Source organism: Rhinopithecus roxellana, chromosome 3, assembly GCF_007565055.1.
Source record: "Rhinopithecus roxellana isolate Shanxi Qingling chromosome 3, ASM756505v1, whole genome shotgun sequence".
NCBI lineage: Eukaryota > Metazoa > Chordata > Mammalia > Primates > Cercopithecidae > Rhinopithecus > Rhinopithecus roxellana.
This window is the reverse complement of record NC_044551.1, coordinates 91,023,160-91,044,534: the sequence shown is the minus strand read 5'-3', so window position 1 is coordinate 91,044,534 and position 21,375 is coordinate 91,023,160. Positions and strand designations below refer to the sequence as shown.

Below are 21,375 nucleotides of genomic sequence, written 5' to 3'. Positions count from 1 at the left end.
TGCCAAATGTGAAAAAAATAAGTCATGACATTCCCCCACATGTGTAAACTCTCTAAACACAGCAGTGTTTATAGGAAGGTAAGGCACCATCTGTTTTGTTGTGTTGTAGCTTATTTCTCATTTTTAATCACTAATTTATATTGAGAGGATGACAAATAGAACAGAATTAGATTTTTGGTTATGCAATACACTCAGGGATTCATATAGTGTTAAGTCCTCTGTAAAACATGAAGCAAATGTTTAGGTGGAGTGATTCACATTCCTGAGCAACTTGCCTGCATGCCGTACTGCGGAAGTGAGATGCTTTTTTCTTCTTTAGGCCTTGGTGCCCATGTTGGATGATGAAAGACCCAACAGGTCACTGGGACTGATTCAGAAGGATTTAAAAGTCTTATTTTTCATGTGTTCGAAGAAGCAAACATTCTAAAACGACTCCAGAGCATTCGCTAGGTTTAAGCCAGAATAGAACACCAGAGTTTGTCTTCCAAGGCAAAACACAATTGGCTTGGCCCAGATCATTGTATATACCATGTAAAACAGTGACACTAGGGCTTAAGTATCTAAAATAAGTGAAGTCACGGAGAGCCCAATATGCACATTGGATTGGCTTGCACGGGTTTATACTAATCTTCTTTCCATTACAGAGTCGAAGGAGCACATCCCCTTTCATTTCTCTTTTCTGAGTTTGTAGCTGGAAACTTCTGAAAATCTACTGCTTATTCTGTTTTTAGGAAAATATTTTTCTGAATGATTTTACCAATTGCCATTTCACTAGTAATTCATTGTGAATTTCAGTTAGCCAACTTTTATGGGATAAATGAGCTCCTCTCTGTTTTCATATTTCTCAACAGACCTGTCTGCCTCAACTCAGCTTTTTCTCTGAGAAAGGTTTGGTGTCAGATGTGGTTTAATCTGTGGCAGGCATTTTGCTCTTCTATGTAATGACCCAAGGGTTGATATAAGAACCCAGCCCTTTTTTTTTTTTTTTTTTTTAAATATTTTAACAGAGATAGTTTAAGTAACAAGAGGAGTTAAATAATTTTTTAAAGAGTTAAATCTTAGTATTAGAATTAAATCTTAACTTTAGATCTAGAGTTAAATCTTGAGTCTCCTTTGTGTGGGCAAACTACTGCTTACAGAGTAAGTCTTGTTGGATGTGTAGTTCTGAATAAGTAGGAATTGAGAGACCACATTTTTCAAAGGATCTCAGATACCCTTTTTTCCTAGGCTCTGAGATTTTCCTCTACAAAGGATTGATCAATTTAGCTGTCAGAGTGGAAGCCCAGAGGCTGGTTGTCCATGCAAATTAACCAGTTGTGCAAGCGCTTCAAAATTGCCTGCATGAAAAGTGAGCCTGCCCTTTGAAAATCTGGCACATGGTGGCTGAAATAAGAAAGTATTCACTATTCTGAGGCCCTGGTGTCCTTAGAGAGCCCATAACAGAAATTGCTCATTTTGAGCACTTGCTTAGTTTTTGGCAACCTGTTTGCTTTAATAAAAAAGTCATTTTTGCTCCTCTCTTTCTTTTCCTCAGCCCCCATGCCTCTTTGCAGCTCAGAACACATCATTGTCTCGTGTGGGAGTAATGAAATAGGAAGTGTTTACTCCAGCTTTATTTCCGTTACTGAGGCGATACTGAGGGCCAGCTATTTCTACTAGCTTTAAATACTCACCAAAGGATAATCTGCATGAAGACAGAATGGAAAACAATTGGATTTCTTCCTCCCAAACTGTTGTTAGGATTAGTCAATGCTTTGAGGAACAAAATCCCCTGTTACTTTGTTTATCCTTCTTTAGGTCTGAGTTATGTTCAATATTTCTAGATCATTCCATTCACAGTGACTACCGTCTGATGGAGAGAGGGGTCTCAGGCTGGATCTGGGCATGAAGGCTCCAAGTGGGAAGAGTGTATCTCTTTCATGCCATCTTACTCTTTGGATACAACTTGTAGAAGTGCCTGCTCTTCTGTATAGGAAAGTAGCACTTGCCCCTGCCAGTCATCGAGCCAGATGTTTGCATGATTAAATGACCCAGGTGTGAAGTCATCTGTCATCACATGGGGACTTACTGTCCATGAGGCCTTGACCTTTGGGACTGGTGGCCAGGTGTTCTTACTTTGGCCCTGTGGGAGCCAGAGACTCAGTGAAGGGGAATCTCAACATCTGACATTTTTTTTTTTTTTTTTTAATGGCATGAGAAATATTTGCTGAAGGGATTCTTTATTAAATGTTCTTGATAAATATGTGGAATTATTTCTAGATCAAATATCAGCTGGTTGCTAATGAGATTGTGATTTGGGAAAAAGCGATTCTAAAGGCTGAATTCTTTGAGGGCAGAGACCTCCCATGTCATTGTGGTCTTATGCATGTCATTCAGCATAACACCCAGTGTGCTAAACTGGGATACAGGAAAAAGTCTCTGATTGGATGTACAAGCTGATGTGGAAAGTAAGGCTATTTATTTGCTTATTGGAATGCAATATTGTTGCATTTTATATCTATAATGATCTGATTATAAATATGTGTGTGTGTTCTCTCTCTGTACATTTGTCCCACATTTTGTGTAAGGTCTCTAACTTTCTAAAGCCACGAGTGTTTGCATCAATGCTGTCCCTGCTAGAGACACGACTTCATTCAGAACTTGTGCAGAGCTTGGCTGGGTTCATGCACAGATTCTGTATTCAGGCCGGTGCAGGCAAACCAAGGGGCAAAGGAACATCATTAAGAAAGAGAAACCTTTAAGAGCCAGGCCTACTATATCCTATCTCTTTCTAACTCTGCTGTCAGCACTTAGACATCAAAATGTCAAATACTGTTCAAAATTTAGGTGGTGCAACTACTGGGTATCTACCCAAAGGAAAATAAGTCACCATATGAAAAAGATACTTGCACATGCATGTTTATAGGAGCATAATTCACAGTTGCAAAAATGTGGAACCAGTCCAAATGCTCACCAATGAACAAGTGGATAAAGAAACTGTGGTATACCTATACAGTGGAATACTACTCAGCTATAAAAAGGAATGAATTAATGGCATTCACAGTGACCTGGATGAGATTAGAGAATATTATTCTAAGTGAAGTAATGCAGGAATGGAAAACCAAACATCATATGTTCTTATTTATAAGTGGGAGCTAAGTTATGAGGATGCAAAGGCGTAAGATTTACACAATGGCCTTTGGGGACTCGAGGGAAAGGGTGGGAAGGTGGTGAGGGATAAAAGACTACAAATAGGGTACAGTGTATACTGCTCGGGTGATGGGTGCACCAAAATCTCACAAATCACCACAAAAGAACTTACTCATGTAACCAAACACCACCTGTTTCCCAATAACCTATGGAAATTAAAAAAAAAATTTTTAAAAAAACTAAAAAAAAATTAAGTGGTGATATCGAACAAATCCAGAGATCTATCTTTAAAAATTACCCCATTTTTCATTTGAGTCCTGACCCTGTCTTGAATGTAAAGTGGCCAGCAATCTTATATTTGGGAGTCTCAATGAACTTGCTCCACAGACCAGCCTCTGACCCCAACTAGTGCTGGCCTGTAGAGGAGAGAAGGGGAGGGGTACGCGGCTGCTCCCTGAACCATGGTAAGAGTGGCTGGGGCTGGCTGCTGCCTTCATCATACAATTTCTTCATCACCTCAAGCTTTTGTGCATTTTTCTTTTCCTTTTCAAATTGTTTCCTTGAATGCTGGAATATTTGCTCAGAAATGTGGTGGCAGGTGACAGCAGATGTTCTGCCAGTGGAAGGGAATGGCCAGGAACTGGCCTGCCTCCCTCGTACCTGAAGCTGACATTGCTGTTATTTGTATCCTTCAAAGACATCTAATGCAGGCATGAGAACCATAGCTAATAAAATTATATGGTATTTAGAACTTTTGTGAAATAAGTAGATTTTAGCTGCTCTTATCTCAAAAAATGTGACTATGTGAGATGATAAATATGTTAATTTGCTTCACTATGGTAACCATTTTACTATCTGTATGTCACCATTACATCATGTTGTAAACCTCAATTTTCCATAAAATTTATTTTAACAAAAGTTGAAGGAAACAATAAAGATCCATTTTATAATGATAGATTATATCATATTTTTCAGTAGGCTGCACCATTTCAGGACATCCTGTTATCCCTGTAGCTGCTTGTAGTGTATTTTTCTTCCCCATCTTCCTTTTGTCTTGCTCTTCCTTCCCCCTCCCCTCTCTCTGCTTTCCTCCCTACCACTTTTGCCTCAAAGGCTTGTTCTCTGTTCTTGTCACACATTCTTTGTTTTCTTGAGTGCCTGGGGTTTCCAAGGATCCCCAACCACAGAGATTGCCATTCTTTCAAGGGACATTGTTATCCTAAATGTCCAGTGTTGATTTATCTAAGCACATTTGTGTGGAGACCACCTATGAGGAACAAGTGACAGAGGCTGTCAGAGGTGACCTCATGGAAGCCTGGACAGCCAGGCTAGGGACTGTAACAGAAAGGGTTGCAGTGCTTACAGCCAGAGTGAATGGCATTTCATTATCCCACAGCCCACCTCTGAGTGCTCAGTCCTCTGCATAGTTCCTTTCAATCAAACCAGTGGCACTGGATGAAGGCACTTCCAGAAATAATGCCCTTTACTCATTTTGTATTTTAATTCCTACTGAGAAAATTCTGAGTTTCGTCATTTAGGTTATTGCTCTAAATTCAAGAACGTTCATTCCTCAGTAAGTACATGCTGAGTTTTTAGACTGATGTTTCTATGTATTTGATTCCTTGCAAAAATGGACTGTGATGTTTTGTCTTTTTATTTAGCATATCTTAAAATCTATTTTAGAAGGCTAATATATTTCTGGGAATGTGGAATATATTTTCTTGGTGAATAATTCCAATGTGATATGCCATTTGTTGCTCCTGGGTTTTAAATGTTGATGTTTAGGGCCCAGGCTGCACACTTAGTCATGTGGGGTCCCCTGACCATGTTTGCCATGTGGCTTATGGCCATCCTCAGGATCAATGATTTGCTTGAAGAACTCTAAGAATGTATAAAACCTGTTGTATTAGTGATTATGGTTGATCTCAGTCAAAGGGTACAGCAGTACCCTTTACACTCCAGCTGTGGAAAAGGTGCATAGCTGGAGTCTGGGAGAGGCTGGCCAGGAGCTTCTGATGGTCTCTTTCTGGTGGAGACGCATGGACAGTGCTTCTTCCCCCACAAGAATGTATGGCAACATGCATGGGGTATTGCCAACCAGGCTCCTTCACCTGAGCCTTGGTGTCCTGAGTTTTTACTGAGAATTGACCACATAGACATGGCCAGACTAATCCAGGGAGGCCCAAGCCCTCAGCCATTAACCACATAGTTAGCCTAGACTATCTGTATGGCCTAAAGCTCCCCTAAAACAAAGTCTCTCATCAGGCAGGACATTCTAAGGTCTTAGAGGTGATTTCCCAGGAACTTGGCAACGGCAAGTCCTTTGCTTGGCAAGGGCAAGGTGCATCCTTTACTGTCATTCTCCTCATACCTGAAGTTCTCTGGTGGCAGCTTTTTGCTCCAGTTTCTCCCCTTCTTGTATTGTGCATCTTCTGCAGAGCTGCCATATTCACCCTCCCAAAGTTTGCTCATCTTGACATTCCACTGAACCTTCAGTGACTCTGCCTTCCTTTGGACGAAGTCTCATCTCTTTCTCACGTTACCATTCCCTACGATCTGTGTGTCATCTACTTTTCCTATCTCTTAGCTGTCTGGAGTGGCTGTTTTGAGCCCTCCATGCCCTTGCATGTGAGTGAGCTTGCAGGTAGTCATCGTGGCACATGCTCCTGCTAGCCGATGCTGGCCGCCTGCACACACTCCTGATGCCACCCTCCCTGCTCCTTGGCCTCCCACCTGGAATCCACCCTCTTGTTTACTTCCTTGTCTTCCTCCAGAGACTTGAGCATGAGGCCAGCTTTCTGTCTGTGATTCTCCTGGCTTTGCAGTCCAGATTTTTACCTTTGTGGGATCACTTTTTTTCACCTATCTCATTCAGTTTGCACTCCTGCAAACTCTTATTGTGGTGGACTCCGTGGTGGGGTTTCCACTCAACTCCACGGTACCAGGAACTCATGCTTTAACTCACCATGGTGCTGGCCTAAATGGCTCTGCTCTTATACCTGATGACTTTCCGCTGTTCCTCCCTCACCTACTGTTTGTTTCACCTGCAATGCACCCACTAAAACATACTTCAGCATCTCTTTTAATAGACTCCTTATCTCCTACTCATCCCTCGGAGCCCACATCACATTTCCCATTTTCAGAAATCTTTTCCTTGACTCTTCTGCCTGTAAGTAACTTTTCTTTCCTCCAATTTATGGTATTTACTGAACTACATAGCAGAAAAATCATGTAGAGAGCTCCTGTGAGTGTAATAGTTTCTTGCTTTGTCTTCTAAGCACCCACCATGTGTGGCCATGGGGCTGTGCTGTGCATGGTGATTAACTGAGGGATTGATGTTGAGAAGCCTGTCAATTAAACGCCATGGCCACTGGTGGAATTCTTGCCTTTGGGAAATGCTGGCCCAGCAGTTCTTAGGGTTCTTGAACCTGTATCTTTTAGGGTTTCTTTTCATCACTCCACTAAACTTTCTGATGCCAGGCGGTCTTTTCTATTTTTATTTCCAGTGTAATCTTATTGTGGTACAGTTTCTAAATTCAGCTTGTAAGACTGGCCTGGCGTGTACATTTCTGTCATGTATCTTCAGGATAAAGGCTACCACTCAGCTCACCTTTCGTGTCCAAAATAATGTTTAAGTCTACATCTTACATCATTCTGAGTAAGCTGGGCAGGGAAAAGGTGGCATATTTTCACAGAAAGTCATGTGCTGATGAGGACTTAGTGAGTTATAATTGATATGAAATCTTCTTCATGTAGTTCCATTTAGAGACAATTTGAAGAGCGTAGGTGGCCACAGGGCAAAACTTCTGGGAAAGAGTTACTGTTGGTAAATCAAAAGTGTTGTCATGATAATTCTGCACATGTATGTTCATGGTGGCATTTTTTAATAAGCAGAACTCTGAAAATTATGACTCAGAGGATTTCAGAGGTTGTTTGTACCAAGGTTAGTGCTAAGCTAAAAGAGAAAAGAATAAGGGTAATAGGGAATTGAGTCAAATAGAGAAATTTCTATGTTTACAAAAAGTAAGCAGTTTCTTATTAAATGGGTAGTTAAGTGTCGCTTAAAAATTTTCCAACTTCCAGTCTGGGGTGAGCCTCTGGGGCTATGTAGTTTCTTTGCCTTTTGACTTTCTTCTCAGTTTTCTAGAAAATATGTCAGTGATTTATGATTAATGCATTGGCTAATTTATGACCTTGCTGGGAGAGGACAGGGGGTCTCTGCTTCTGGACCTACAAGAATCGTTGTCTGTTCCTCTAGCTTGGCTCCAACTCAAGGTCTCTGCTTTGTCACTTGTTTCAGCTCCTGAGTGCACGCTCACAGGCACACGTGGGTGTCCTGGTGAGCACCCTGTCTTCCCCAGGCAAGGGCTGACCCGCAGGAGTAGAAAGTCCCAATACTGTTCACTTGGCTGAGAAGCACCAGGCTGGTAAAATATCTTTTTCACTATTTATGTAAACACAGGCACAGTAACAACCCTTTCGGGTGGATACCATTGAATCCGAATCCTGCTGCTGGGACCAATTTCCTGTTTAGACATCATATTCTATAGGAAGCTGTGTTTTCCCCCAAGCCAAGAGAGCTCTGTCCTGTGGGTATTGCTTTTCCACAAGGAAGAAGCTGGGTTTTGGAGTCTGTTGGTTGGACCAGGACTGTCTGGCAGTCCAGGCTGTGGGCTGTCTGTGCTGGATTCAGCAGGGATGTCTTCTTCCTGCAGTATTTGCTTTCTGGTTGTGTTACTGATTGTGAATTCTTACAATGTTCTTTTTGGCCCCAGTCTTTGTCATTTAAGAGACTGACCCATATTCTGCAGGTGTGGTTTTGCTGTCCAGCTGAGGGGTCACATCAGCTCATTTGTGACCTCACTGAGGGAGGCAGGAGACCTATTAGCCCTGTTTTTAATGTAGTTCTGAGACGTGGGAACTTACAGAAATTGCCAGCTATTCATGGCAGTAACCAGAGGATCTGTCAAACTTTATTACTTAAATTTCAACTCAGATCTAAACAACTATAAGGATGTTTTAGTAATAATTGTTGTAAAACAGATTTTAGGACTGGAGAGAGGAAGCTTGTGTATTCAAACATGCCATTTAATAAAGAAATTTCAACTAACATATTTTGTTGCCACACCCAAAGGTGATATTAGTGATGTCGTGAAAAAGCAATTGGCCGCTCTTAGGAATATTTCTGAGACTGAGTGTGCTTCCCTGGCTCCTCTTTTGGCTTCAAGGATTTGCATCTGCACCTTGTCCTGTCCAAAGGATGATGTCACGGACTTTCGAAGACTCTGCTGGGACTGGAGGGTTGGCCGTGCTGCACGATGTGAGGGTGCCTGGGCTGCTGGGGCGTCTCAGGCAGGCATGTTCCAGTGTATTGCCCTGGGTCACACCCTTGCTTCCCATGAACATACCAAAGGCCCGTCCTGGAGGAAGGGAGCCTCATGGAGAGGTAGTGCCACCTTGTCCTGTTCCCTGGCCTCTGAACCCTAGGGCTTCTGAAATGGCAATTCAGCAGGTATAAAATTTTATAAATTTCCAGCTGCTGTTGTTCAGTTCATTTTCTGCAGGCAGATGGCCTTGGATCATGACTGAAGCTGACCGTGTGGGAATCACTGCCTAGAGGGACAGCCAGAATGTTCTGGGAAGTTCTTTCTCCAATTTTCCCTTCATCAGGGTGGGGAGGAAGAATGTCAGGGTGTTTCACATCTATAGTAGTCAGAAGCTGCCACCTGGGAAGAGAAGAGCAAAATCAGATGAATGAGGAGAACAGAAAAAAGCATGAGCCCTGAAATGCAGTATTTGAAGTCATAGGCATCCTTCACTGGTGATGAAACATTTCTCATGTGGATCATAGATGGAAAGTCACCTGTATTTTTAGCTTCTGGCATACATGTTTCTAGGGAGGCTTGCGTTTTGTGGTCATCTTTCCATCCAACGACAATATCGAGTTTTCAGAATTTTTGTATATTAAATTGAATGAGGACATTGGACAGGTTTACTTGGTTTTGGTAAAGTGGCTTGTTATTCATGAGGTATCATTCTGTTTCTATAAAGCCTCATAATTGTGTACCTAATAAATTAATGTGAAATAAAAATATAAACTCACATTTCTAGCAGAGTTTGTGCTACTGCCTTTATCTCCTGTTTTTGAAATGCATTGTATAAGGTACCATGTGTTCCAAAAAATGGAATGAGTCATCATGAAATGGATAAATTCATATAATGAATCTTAATTTAATTTTCAGACTGCTTGAGATAATTTCAATGGGTTTGAAATAATGGTTCTTTTGGATGTTTCATGAGAGTTATTTCATCTGTTAACAGCATTTAAACGTTCATTTCTCCTTTTCTGAAGACAAAGAATCCGTTAGTGCACACGATCCTGGAGTGGGGTAGCATGATTGTGATGCCACGCTGTCCTGCGTCACTGCTCTAATCCTACGTGGCTAAAACAGCTTGTGCTGATTGTTCAGGCTTTAATGGAACTTCATAGAATTCATCACCAACAATGACCACATCCTCTTTTAAAATGGTTGACTGGATCTCTCTGTTTTCTTTTTTGAAGTGTTGGTGTGTGAGACGTGGGCCAGAGTGCCCACATGGCTGTGGAGTCAGTGTGATTCATGATTGAGGAAACGCGGCCTCCACCCTCTCTCTCCTTGGTAAGTGAGACATCTAAATGAGAAGGGAAGAAACCAAAAATATTACAGACTGAAATATTTTTGACAGCTTGTGAGCTTTACTTCTGTTATTAAAAACGAAGGTAGGCCGGGTGTGGTGGCTCACGCCTGTAATCCCAGCATTTTGGGAGGCCAAGGAGGGTGGATCACCTGAGGTCAGGAGTTCCAGCCTGGCCAACATGGTGAAACTCCATCTCTACTAAAAATACAAAAATTAGCCTGGCGTGGTGGTACGTGCCTGTAATCCCAGCTACTTGGGAGGCTGAGACACAAGAATTGCTTGAACCCAGGAGGCAGAGTTTGCAGTGAGCTGAGATTGACCACTGCACTCCAGCCTGAGCGACAGAGCAGGACTCCACCTCAAAAAAAAAAAAAAAAAAAAAAAACAAAAACATAAAAATAAATAAATAAATAAATAAATAAACAAAAAAGAGTGAATGAGCAAGCTTTCAGATAGAGAAATCTTTCAAGTAAAACAATTTTGGCCATATGCCACCGCTACATCACTCAGGAACCTGAAGACATGAAAAGGCTTAGATGCTTCTTAGAGTCTTCTGCGCCCCGGTGTGACCGCCTACCGGGTTTCAGTTTTGTCTCCTGCGGTTACCTCTGTGCTCTGCCCCCCACTTATTTGCAGTGCATACCACTGTCATCTCACTTCCTGTTCTGGGACATTCTACGGTCCCCTGTACCTGCTGGGTAAGCCCTAAACCTCTCATGATACTCTCAGGGATCCTCCTGGTCAGGCCTCCACACAATTTCCTCCTTCCTGGGGCCAGTGATCTGTTCCCACCACCAACTGTGCTTGTTTGGATCTTCCAAAGGCTGGCTCATAAATGCTGGCTTTACTGGAGGCTTTCTTAAGCACTTGAGACCTAGGTGTTGCCACCTTCTGGGAAGACTAGAAGAAAGGAAGGGGTGAAGGGGGATAGAGGGTATAGGGGAGGAACAAGTAAAGTGAGGGAAAGTGACGGTATCATTCCATATACTAGTCACTGCAAAGACACTGCCTTTGTTTAATGACTTATTTATTTTTCTCCCTAACTAAATGACCGTCTCATTGTGGACAGGCTTATATTTCTTCCCAATTCACAAAGTGCTTTGCTGATTTTAGATAATCAAGAGATTTTCTGAATCATTGCTGACCATTCCCGCTCTCGGATTATGAGTTCCCAGTCCCTGTTTTCTTACATGAGGAAGGAGGCTAGATGGGTCTCAGAGCCGGGCCCACTGTATAGATGTGTAGATGTGCTCAGCTGAGATGAGAGGCTCTCCTGTGTCGTCCTTACATTTTGCAGAAGAAACAGATGTCTGCATTTTGCATCTTTCTCCAGCCCACGTAGATTCAGGTTCACATAGTGTCTTAACTGGAACCTCCCGTTCCCTCCTCCATAGAGAACCACAGCACCTGACAGCTGGAAGAATGACCACATGAAGCCTGTGTTGGCTCGCTTTGGATGCTCAGTGGTCATCATGATATGTGATAGGAAGAGTTATTAGCTAATATAAGTCCTCACTGTGTGCCAGGCCCTGCGCTGAGATGTTTTCAATTCTCATAACAACATTTCAGGATTCTATTATTATGGTCACTGTTTTAAAGATGAGGAAATGGAGGCACAGAAAGCTTAAGTAAACTGTCTGAGATTTGCAGTGAGTCAGAGGCAGAGCTGGGATTTGATTCTATCTTCTTAACCTTTACACAAAACTGCCTCTTAGCACTAACAATGCCTCCCTGGAATAAGCACAGTCAGACATTATTTTTTATTCCTTACTGGAAATACTCAGACTCGTACAGAGAAGCTCAGAACAAATATTAAGAAATCAGTTTTTCAAACAGTAATCTAAATCAAGAATTGGTGAACGTTTTCTAAAAAGTGTGAGAAAACATTTTAGTGCTTACAGGCCATACAGTCTTTGTTGCATCACTCTGCCATTGTAGTATGAAAGCAGTCATAGATATGTAAGTGAATGGGCATGGCTGTGTTACAATAAAACTTTATTACAAAGACAGGCGGTGGGCTGGATTTGACCTCCAGGCTAAGCAGCTTTCTGAGCTATGATTAACATGATCCTTGTACTGCTGAAGACCTCATAGTATAGTGAATGAGAGTGTTTCGGGGGACAGTAGGTGCTAGTCCCACAATGCAATTTATCTTGGATGCTTGGGTTTTAATTATCAACAAATTTTAATGAAGTCTATTGTAACTGCAAACCTTACCCTTGGAATAAGGGCATTTGATGTTCCATTGCTTGACATAGTCTATATGCCCCAAATGTATTAGTCTAAGTCCCACCTAAATTACAGCTTTGCTCAAATTAGGGCCTGATAAATATTATTTTCTTGATATTTTGTTAAGCTAGTATATATAACTCATTTATGAAATAAGTTTAGATGGTATTTCCTACTTTGGTTTTTACGTAATTTCTAAGAGTGACACTGTTAGTTTGCACCCTTATATATAAGGTGCCTTTTATGTATATTATATATATATTGCTGCCTTTTATATATATTAGGGTAAACATGCAATTATCTTGGTCTGTCTGATAATCATGTTGAATAAGAATGTTCTGATCTCAAATATCCCTCTTTTATTATGAGCAAAGACAGAGTTTGAACAGGATTGACATAGTTAAACCATGAAATAACATGGCAATACCCTTTGCCACATAAATTGTGGTATGATTTTTTTAAATTTTACATTTTTATTACAAAAGGATATTTCTGACACTTAAAGGCATATTTGACTCTACTATACCATTTACAAAGATGGGCAAAGAAAATTGAAAGACCAATTAATTTGTGTTTCTTTAAGCAATTTAAGCAAGGAACTATTGTATTCATTCATTCATTCTTAGAAATCTATAATTGCAGCAGACTCAAGAGCCTGAGAATGTAGTAGAAGTTTTGGAGACATGCCTTTGTCAAGGAGCCACCGGCCCCTAGGTACTTATTCTATGTGCCATGGCAAAGTGTGCTTCACCTTAATGGCAATGATATAAAAAACAAAATTCTGATCATAAAAGTAATGGAAAACTATCTTTGATTACTTATTAACTGAAAAAGCAAATTGCAGAATAATATATTTAATATAATCCCATTCCTCTTAAAAATAAACACACATGGCCAGGCGCAGTGGCTCAAGCTTGTAATCCCAGCACTTTGGGAGGCCGAGACGGGCAGATCACGAGGTCAGGAGATCGAGACCATCCTGGCTAACTCCGTCTCTACTAAAAAATACAAAAAACTAGCCGGGCAAGGTGGCGGGCCCCTGTAGTCCCAGTTACTTGGGAGGCTGAGGCAGGAGAATGGCGTAAACCTGGGAGGCGGAGCTTGCAGTGAGCTGAGATCCGGCCACTGCACCCCAGCCTGGGCAACAGAGCGAGACTCTGTCTCAAAAAAAATAAAAATAAAAAAAAAATACACACACACACAATCTCTATACACAAGTTCATGTGTGTTATAAAGTCTACTAGAATATATATTAATATATACCAAACTCTAAACAGAGATGATCTCTGGAGTACAGGTGTTTGCACTTTATCATCCGTGTGATCAGTAAGATTTTCAGGAGTATTATTATTTTTACAATTAAACAAAATTTTAAAGGGCATTAATGCAGTGAATGCTCATTACTGAAAATATATAAAAGAAGGGGAATATTCAACTATAATGCCTCTATCGAAGACAGTCACAGATGGCATTTAATGGAGTCTTTTATGGAATATTTTTGATAAGCAGTTTAAAGAGTTGAGATAATAGTAGGCATAAAATTCAGCAGACTGCTTTTTCACTTATACATACTTTCTCATATTATTGCAAATTGAAGGAAAAACCCTTATTTTAATGTATACGTAATATTCTATCATGTAAAGGCACTGTAATGCCATTGCCTGCTCTCTTTTGTGGAACATACGTTGCTTCCAGTTCACAAAAGTCATAGACCATGCTGAAATGCACATGACAAGGGTGATGGTAGACTTCATACACCTGAGTTCCAGTCTTACTTTCTCACTTTGGGCCGGTCACTGTATTTGATGCATGAAGTACATGCTTCAAAACCAATAGCAATTGTTATTGTAATACTTTCTTTTAATTAAGGGTTAATTCATTAGCTCAGAAGAGCTATAGTTGATTTACTACATAAAACCCAGGGAGTCTTAAAAATCTGCCAGTTTGGCTTTGTAAAAGTATTGTAGATGTTTATACTTGATTTATATGCTGGAGAATTTATTTTGCTAAAACAAATTTGAGTATCATTACTCAAAAACTTTGAGTATTATTATTAATTATTTTGGTCAATTTGGTAATATTCTTTCTTTATATGTTTTATTTTTTACTCATTGTGTTACTTTGCTAATTTTTTTTCAAGCAATAATTAGCCATTACTCTGAGAAGAGGCAAGAGAAAGGGAGAAAGGAGGAAGGAAGGAGTGGGGGAAGGGGGGGGGAGAGAGAGAGACAGAGACAAACAAACGTGTGTGAGAATTATTTGTCCAGATTTTATAACTGTTTAGCTATAGAGACTCAGTGTTTTTCTTACAGATTTTAAGACTTAATTATTAAGAATATTAACTCATTATTGTCACTGTTTTTTCCCCTATTTCATTTGCTTGTTCGCTTTGTCCTTTTAAATTTAAATAAGTTTATTTTAGTGATGTCAGTTTTTTTCTTAATAATGATTTTAATCAGTGCTGAGGAATTAAACAAAACATTTTCATCTATAAAATGATAATAGTAAAAAAATTAACAAGATTCTTTACTTTCTTCTGATCTTATTAAAAATATTTAACTGTTTAATTCAGTACCAGTTTAAAATATAGTTTTTAAATATAGTTTTTAAATAGTTAAAATATAGTTTAAATTTAAAATATAGTTTTTCTTTCTAAAATCTTCTCAAAGTTTTATTCTGCCTTTCTTTGTCCTTACTGAAAAAAATCAATCCGCAATTTTAATTTATTGTGGATGTTCAGACAATAACAATATTTGTACAAGTGGGAGAAAATCCCAGCTACATACTTCTCCTTTCTACAAATAGAAACCTAGTTTAGAACCAGACAACTTAAATTTTCTCATTCTTTTATTCATTCTTCTTTGTTAGGGAAAAGGTAACTTTCTATTTTAAGATTTTATACAGCCTATGCCTACATTTTAACGACTATATTTCCTTTTTTTAAAATTTTATAGAACTTAACCCACTGTATTAACGATGATTAAATCATGATCACAGTGCTTTGCTTCTTGGCTCATTCTTGTACGTAACTTAAGGTGTTTGCATTAAATATTACATGGCGGGTATCGAAGACCGAGTTCAGGCTGGTCAAATCACATATGTACGCGTGGATGACCTCTTTTGTGCAGTCTCGAGCACTGACATAAAATATTAATTTGTTGTGATGTGCTGATGTGCACACAATAATGTTAAGGGCAGGAGTTCCAAAAGACTGAATCTAGATCTCGCTTTCTGAGATTCATAACCACCTGACTGCGGACAGATCAGGCCAAGACTCAGCTCTCAGTCTACTTTTCTTGATTTTGTTGGATTTCTTGGCTATAAAATAAGGAAAGTGAGAAGACATAGGTTTGGGTGTGATAATAGGTAAAGAAGAGTTTAAACTAGACAAAGAGACTAAATATGAAAAAAAAAGTGCCTGCTAAGTTGCTCACAGTGTTTCTTTTGGTGCCACTTTCCTGACAGGAGTTTTATTTTGTGATATTTTCAGTGCATCTCTATGTATATTGTTGATACAAGGTACACACTTGCTTAAACATGCTGAGTGATTGTAATTTGGGATAAAGGTTTAACCTGTCGTTCTTAATAATGTCAGAAATACAGGGCTGTAGACAGTACTCCTGAGTCCCATCCAATTGTGTAGTGAGCCTGATGGAAAATCTCTGTGAGGCCATCCAGAAAGGCCCGTGCAGGGCTGATCTGTTTTGTCACAAGCATTTCACTCCGCTTACCAAAGTTCACTGACAAGAGAATTGTCAGCTTCCATTATCCCCATTAGAATGCATTGGAATTCCCCATTATGGAACTTGGGAAATCTTGCCTCTCTCTCTGTTCTCTGCTGTTTGAGATTTGGGCCCTTTCCCCTCTTGTGTTTAGGTGAATGTCTGCCAAGCGTGTTATCTTCCTGAAGGTCACCAGCTTTATGGCTACTATAAATATTTGTGAATCACAGCTGTGTGGTGAAGTTCAGAATTCGTTTTCTTTCCTTAGTTTCGTCATTGAGTGAGGCTGGAAGGGATTGATGTGTGCTGTTTATTCTCAGACACCCATTAGAGAGGCAGATGTGTGTGGGGTTAATTGCTTGGAGTTGAAGATCTACATGTGCACATAAGGATACTGCCCTCTCGATTACACTGTGTGTAAGATCTTTTTTTGGCAGAACTTTCCTAAGGGCATAAAAATGACCCCATGTTTGGATCTTTGGATTTCATGGGACTTGGGGGATTTTCCTGCTCTGTGGTTTCCGGATCAGAGTATTGGAGAGGCCTCTATAGCTGCAGGGCTGCAAACTGAATCAGTTCACGCTTTATGTAGCGAAGCTTTTCATGGGGTTTTGTGTGTGTTTGTGTCTCTTTGAGCCTCCTAGGCCACAAAGGAATCAGAGTCATTTTATTTCATTTGTTTTTGTCTAAAGCCTGAGCAGTAACCACTATTGGTTAAACCAAAGCAGAAAAAGGAAAGGTTAGGAAGTTGGTTGGGAGATTCTGGGAAGTAAATACCACTGTATTTTCATATAACAGTATCTAAGAATAGTGCACTTACATTTCCAGTGCTCAGGAATTAGGTAGGTTGATCTAAGTTGTTTACTGTAGCTCAGATTTTTTTTAGTACATATAAATTGGGGTATCCCTCTCACAGCTCAGGGGCCACATACTTTTTGAGAACTGTTCCTCTTTTCTCCATTGCAGGCCGCCTCCTTACTACAGTGATGTTTTAAAGGTGAAGTACCTACCCAAGTGGGCCGATCACAGTATCCCAGCTAATGGACACTGATTAATTCTGATGGAAACTCTTAGCCCTAGTTTGGCCAAACTATTCCCATTTCTTTGCTCCTACAGTACTTAAGCAGTTCTTTCCTTTCTTTCCTACATAATCAGTTTTTATTTTTCCCTCTGTGTTGTTCTTTTTTTTCTCCCAATAGGAATAGAAAGATCTACCATCTTAAGAAAATTTGACCTGTGGCCTCTAATTTTTTCTTTAGTTATAACACATTTCTCTCCTCTTTGCTAAAAGAAAAAAAAAAAATCAAAAAAACCAAAAAAAAAACCTTTTGTTTAAAGTGTTTGCCTGAACTTGTCCTCCATTTCTGCCTTTTTATTTCTTTTTGAGTCCAGTCTGATCCCTCAGTCATTCCTTCAGCACTGTCTAGTCAAGATCACCCATCATCACCATGTTGCTAAATCCAGCAGTTGAGGCTCAGTCATCATCATACTTAACAGTTAGCAGCTTTTATACCATCAACCCCTCCCACCTCCTTGACATACTTTCGCTACTTGGCTTTAGGATGCTCCATTTCCCTGGCCTGATCTCATATCTCTGGGCTTTGCATCTTAGCCTCAAATGGTCATCTCCCTGCCATCCAAGCACTGGAGTCCCATAAGGTTCAGTGCCTGGACCTTGTCTCTTTTCCCACCATTTTCACCATTGAGAAATCTCTTCCAGTCTCATGGCTTTAGTACCATTTGCACACTAATTACTCCCACATGTCTATCTTCAGCCAAAACCTATCCCTAAGCTCCAAAATTATTTATATATTCAACTGCCTATTTAACCTCACAACTGGATGTCTAATTTATATCTTCAAATTAACCATGTCCAAACTGAGCTCTTTTCTCCCCACATCCCCTAGCCATGTCCTTCTGTAGAGTTCCTCATTTTATTAATGGGAAGTCCGGTCTTCCGCTTGCTCAGGCTGAAACACTTGGAACAATATTTGATTATTCTCTTTCTCTGTCACCCCATAATCAGTTGTCAACAAATCTTATTGTTACTGTTTTTTTGTTCAACATATATCCAAAATCTTGCCACTTCTCAACACCTTCACTGCTCCCTGCCTCAGCTAAGCTCCCAGCAACTTGGTCCCTGTGAGTGCTCAGGTCTTCCGGCCATCTCGCCGCTTCTGCTCTTGGGCCTCCATGGTCTTTTCTCCACACAATGACCAGATAGGCTCTCTGCTCAGAATCCTCCAGCAGCTGCTGCCTTATTCAGATGGAAAGCCAGCTTCCTCACGTGGCCCGCCAGGCACCACGTGTCCCTTCTTTGCCCTCATCTTCTCTCTTCTCTTTCTCTCCCAAGCATCAACTTCAGTTTCACTGGCCTCCTTGCTCTCCCTGGAACAGAGTAGCCACTTTCCTTGCCCAGTGTTTTCATTCTGACTGTTTTCTGTGCCTGCAGCACTCTTTACCTGAAGATCCCTGAACATCGCTCCTTGGCCTACTTCAAGTTTATTCAACTCTTACCTTCTCAGGAGATATTCCTGATCAAATGATTAAAATGGAAACAGTCTCCCTGCTATTATCTATTTTCCTTCTCTGCTTTATTACTTTTCTTCCAAAGAACTTAGCACTGTCTGATACGTGACATATTTTGTTTATCTATTTTATATAACTTCTGCCCCCGCCTTCTCATGTAAGCTCTACCCTGCCAGGGTTTTGCTTATTTTGTTCATTCACTGCTCCATTCCTAGGTGAGGTAAGGGACTAAGATGTAATAAGATGTCAATAATCATTTGTTGAGTAGATGGATTGATGGATGGATTTTTCTGGGACTTTCTGAATCGCAAGAGTACTATTCTACTTCTAATTTGGACACAGAGCTGGAAGGCTATGAGCTTGGCTAAGAGAAGAGGAATGGGATTCTTCCTCCCTATCCCCAATCAGAGATTCATGCATTTGGCATAATTTCCCCCACATCGTTCAGTGGGTAGATATTTGCTTGTTCACCAGTTCTCAGCTAACTTTTCTCATTTTCCATGAACCTTTCTCTTCCTTCTCCGTGGCCAGATGAATTAAGTTGCACCCTGTCTGTGTCTCCACACTCCTGTGCACATCCCTGCAATGGCAATTTAAAGTTGGATTCATTGTAGTATTTTGTAAATACATATAGTCCTTCTTCATGCTGTGAAGTCCTTGGCTTGATTATTGCATCCATCTTCCCAATACTTAACACTCTGGCACATAATAAGCACTGAATACGTATGTGTTATTTAATGAAGTGATTCAGATGGAAATTTTGTAAAATATAACTTCTCTAATGGTCCTTAAGAGTGTGATAAAATGTGCTCCTCTAGCCTTCCGATTGTGCTATATTTAATTTAAGAAGTTTATTGCTTAATTTTACAATAATTAAATAATTATATTTGCTGTAGCCATTATAGACTGTCCCTATATTGTCCAGCTGGGGCCATTCATTTTACTGCTTTCTCAAATAGTCTTCACTGTGTTCCAGTGTAACTGAACATCACTTACAGTGTACCAAAGACAGGAAAGACTGTGAGAGGCTTCTAAAGTCCGTTTCTTATTAATGGTTATCTATAAGTTGTAGAAGAGAACAGAAAAGATGAGGTATTCAAATAGCATCAAGATCGAAACCAATGTAGCTGCTTTCCTGCACTGTAGGATTCAATATCACTTCCTTCCTGGCATCTAACCTTTCTTAAAGTGAGCATTTGAACACGATCAATCAGTGTTACAGTGGAATTTCATAGTATCGTCTTCAAGGAGTACATATTAAACATAAAAATAGCGCAGCACAGCATGACTGTCAGGTTGTGGGGTAAGCCAAGCTCAGAAGACTGAAATTGTAGTTCCCGTAATATAGTTATCTGGATGTACATGTCCAGGGGACAGCACTAATGTTTAAGAGTATCTGCCTTGCTGTGAGCACAATTCTGGGTCAGTTGGATGGATGGATGGATAGATAGATAGATATAGTTGAATACACACACACACACACACACACACACACATATGCAGATAGAGTTGAATAAACAGGAAGATAGAATGCCTACCTATATTAGTGCATGTATGTAAATAATATAGCGATAGCTAAATAGATATAGATAGCCTTATCATTGGAGGCACCCTACTGCATTAGATGCACTAGGGCAGGGTTAAAATCTCTGAAATCTATATCTAGAACAATATACTAACACCCAGCTATGTAACTTAATTATGAATTTGTGGCAAATTAGGGGTAGACTGCTCAAGGATCTACCTACTAGAGGAAAACCACAGCCTAGCCTAGGTAGCACCTTTTAAATAAGAACTTTTCACTAACTTGGTGCTACGTACACATGTGTGACTGTGGGTACGCACACACACAGTATGGACAGTCACTCACCTTCCTTACTTCCCTGAAGCTGTAACTGTGCCTTGTTGCTGGATGTGTTCCCAGACATGAGCAGCAGGTGCAATGTATTCATCAGCCTGCCACAGGGATACACCAACCAAGAAGGCAGAATGTTAGTAAAGCAGGAGAAGGACAGCATGTTTCCTATGTTAGTGCTCAGGCTGAAACGTCACCAGAGAACCAACATACGTTTCCATAGGCAGGTCTATTCTTTTCTCCTGAGTCACTATCATTTTTGTGTATCTTCCTGAAATTCCTTTCTTCTTGACTCAGCTTGATATATAGTTATATGTTAACTTTATCATTCTGCCGTAGTATTTTCTAGGAGCTGAATTCTTTTTTTTTTTTTTTCCACCAAGACAGAGTCTTGCTCTGTTACCCAGGCTGCAGAGCAGTGGCGGGATCTCGGCTTACTGCAACCTCTGCCTTGCAGGTTCAAGAGATTCTCCTGCCTCACCCTCCCGAGTAGCTGGGATTACAGGTGCTTGCCACCATGCCTGGCTAATGTTTATATATTTAGTAGAGCTGGGTTTTCACCAGGTTAGCCAGGCAGGTCTTGAACTTGTGACCTCATGATCCACCCGCCTCAGCCTTCCAAAGTGCTGGGATTACAGGCGTGAGCCACCGCACCTGGCCAATTTCAGTTTTTAAAATAACTTTCTGTTTTATGTACTGGACTATATTCTTTTAATGTTATTTTATAAACCAGGTGTTAAAAAGGTCTACATAAATGTCTTGGAAGTTTTCTTCTGGGACATCATAATATTAGCAACAATAAAAAAGTGAATTATGACAGTGTGGCTCAGTTCTCTGATTATAATATTAAGTGTCTTGTATGTTTTCTGACTTTGACTCTTATTTTCTTGCTCATTTTTTGTCTTTATGGCAGATCATGTACAAAGTAATTATTGTTTTCTTGAGCAAATACTAAATGATCAGATATACTCAGAATGAACACTTCTAATCACTTGTGTATGATTTGTGAAGACTTTATTAATTTGGAGTAGCTTTTCTTGTCTTTTCTCAAGCACATGCCAGTTCTCCAAGTATAGAAAGAATAGAGTGTAGCTAATCCTGGGTCACCTCCAGGGGCCTGAGGTAGTCATCTGTGTTTGCAGCCAAAGGAGGACTTGAACATGCTCAGAGCAAGTCATTAAACAGTTCCTTGTAATGTAGCAATGACAATACAAATTTAATAATGTGGATTTT

General features: G+C 40.2%; 1 long non-coding RNA gene across 1 annotated transcript in view; it reads left to right on the top strand.

The window, feature by feature from the left end:
* The window catches only part of LOC115896535, a 174,788-nt gene that overhangs the window by 102,963 nt on the left and 50,450 nt on the right, over nucleotides 1-21,375 (top strand). Inside the window, exon 2 of the long non-coding RNA XR_004056444.1 lies at nucleotides 9,692-9,788. This is a non-coding gene — a long non-coding RNA (uncharacterized LOC115896535). The remainder of the gene's footprint in view (nucleotides 1-9,691; nucleotides 9,789-21,375) is intronic.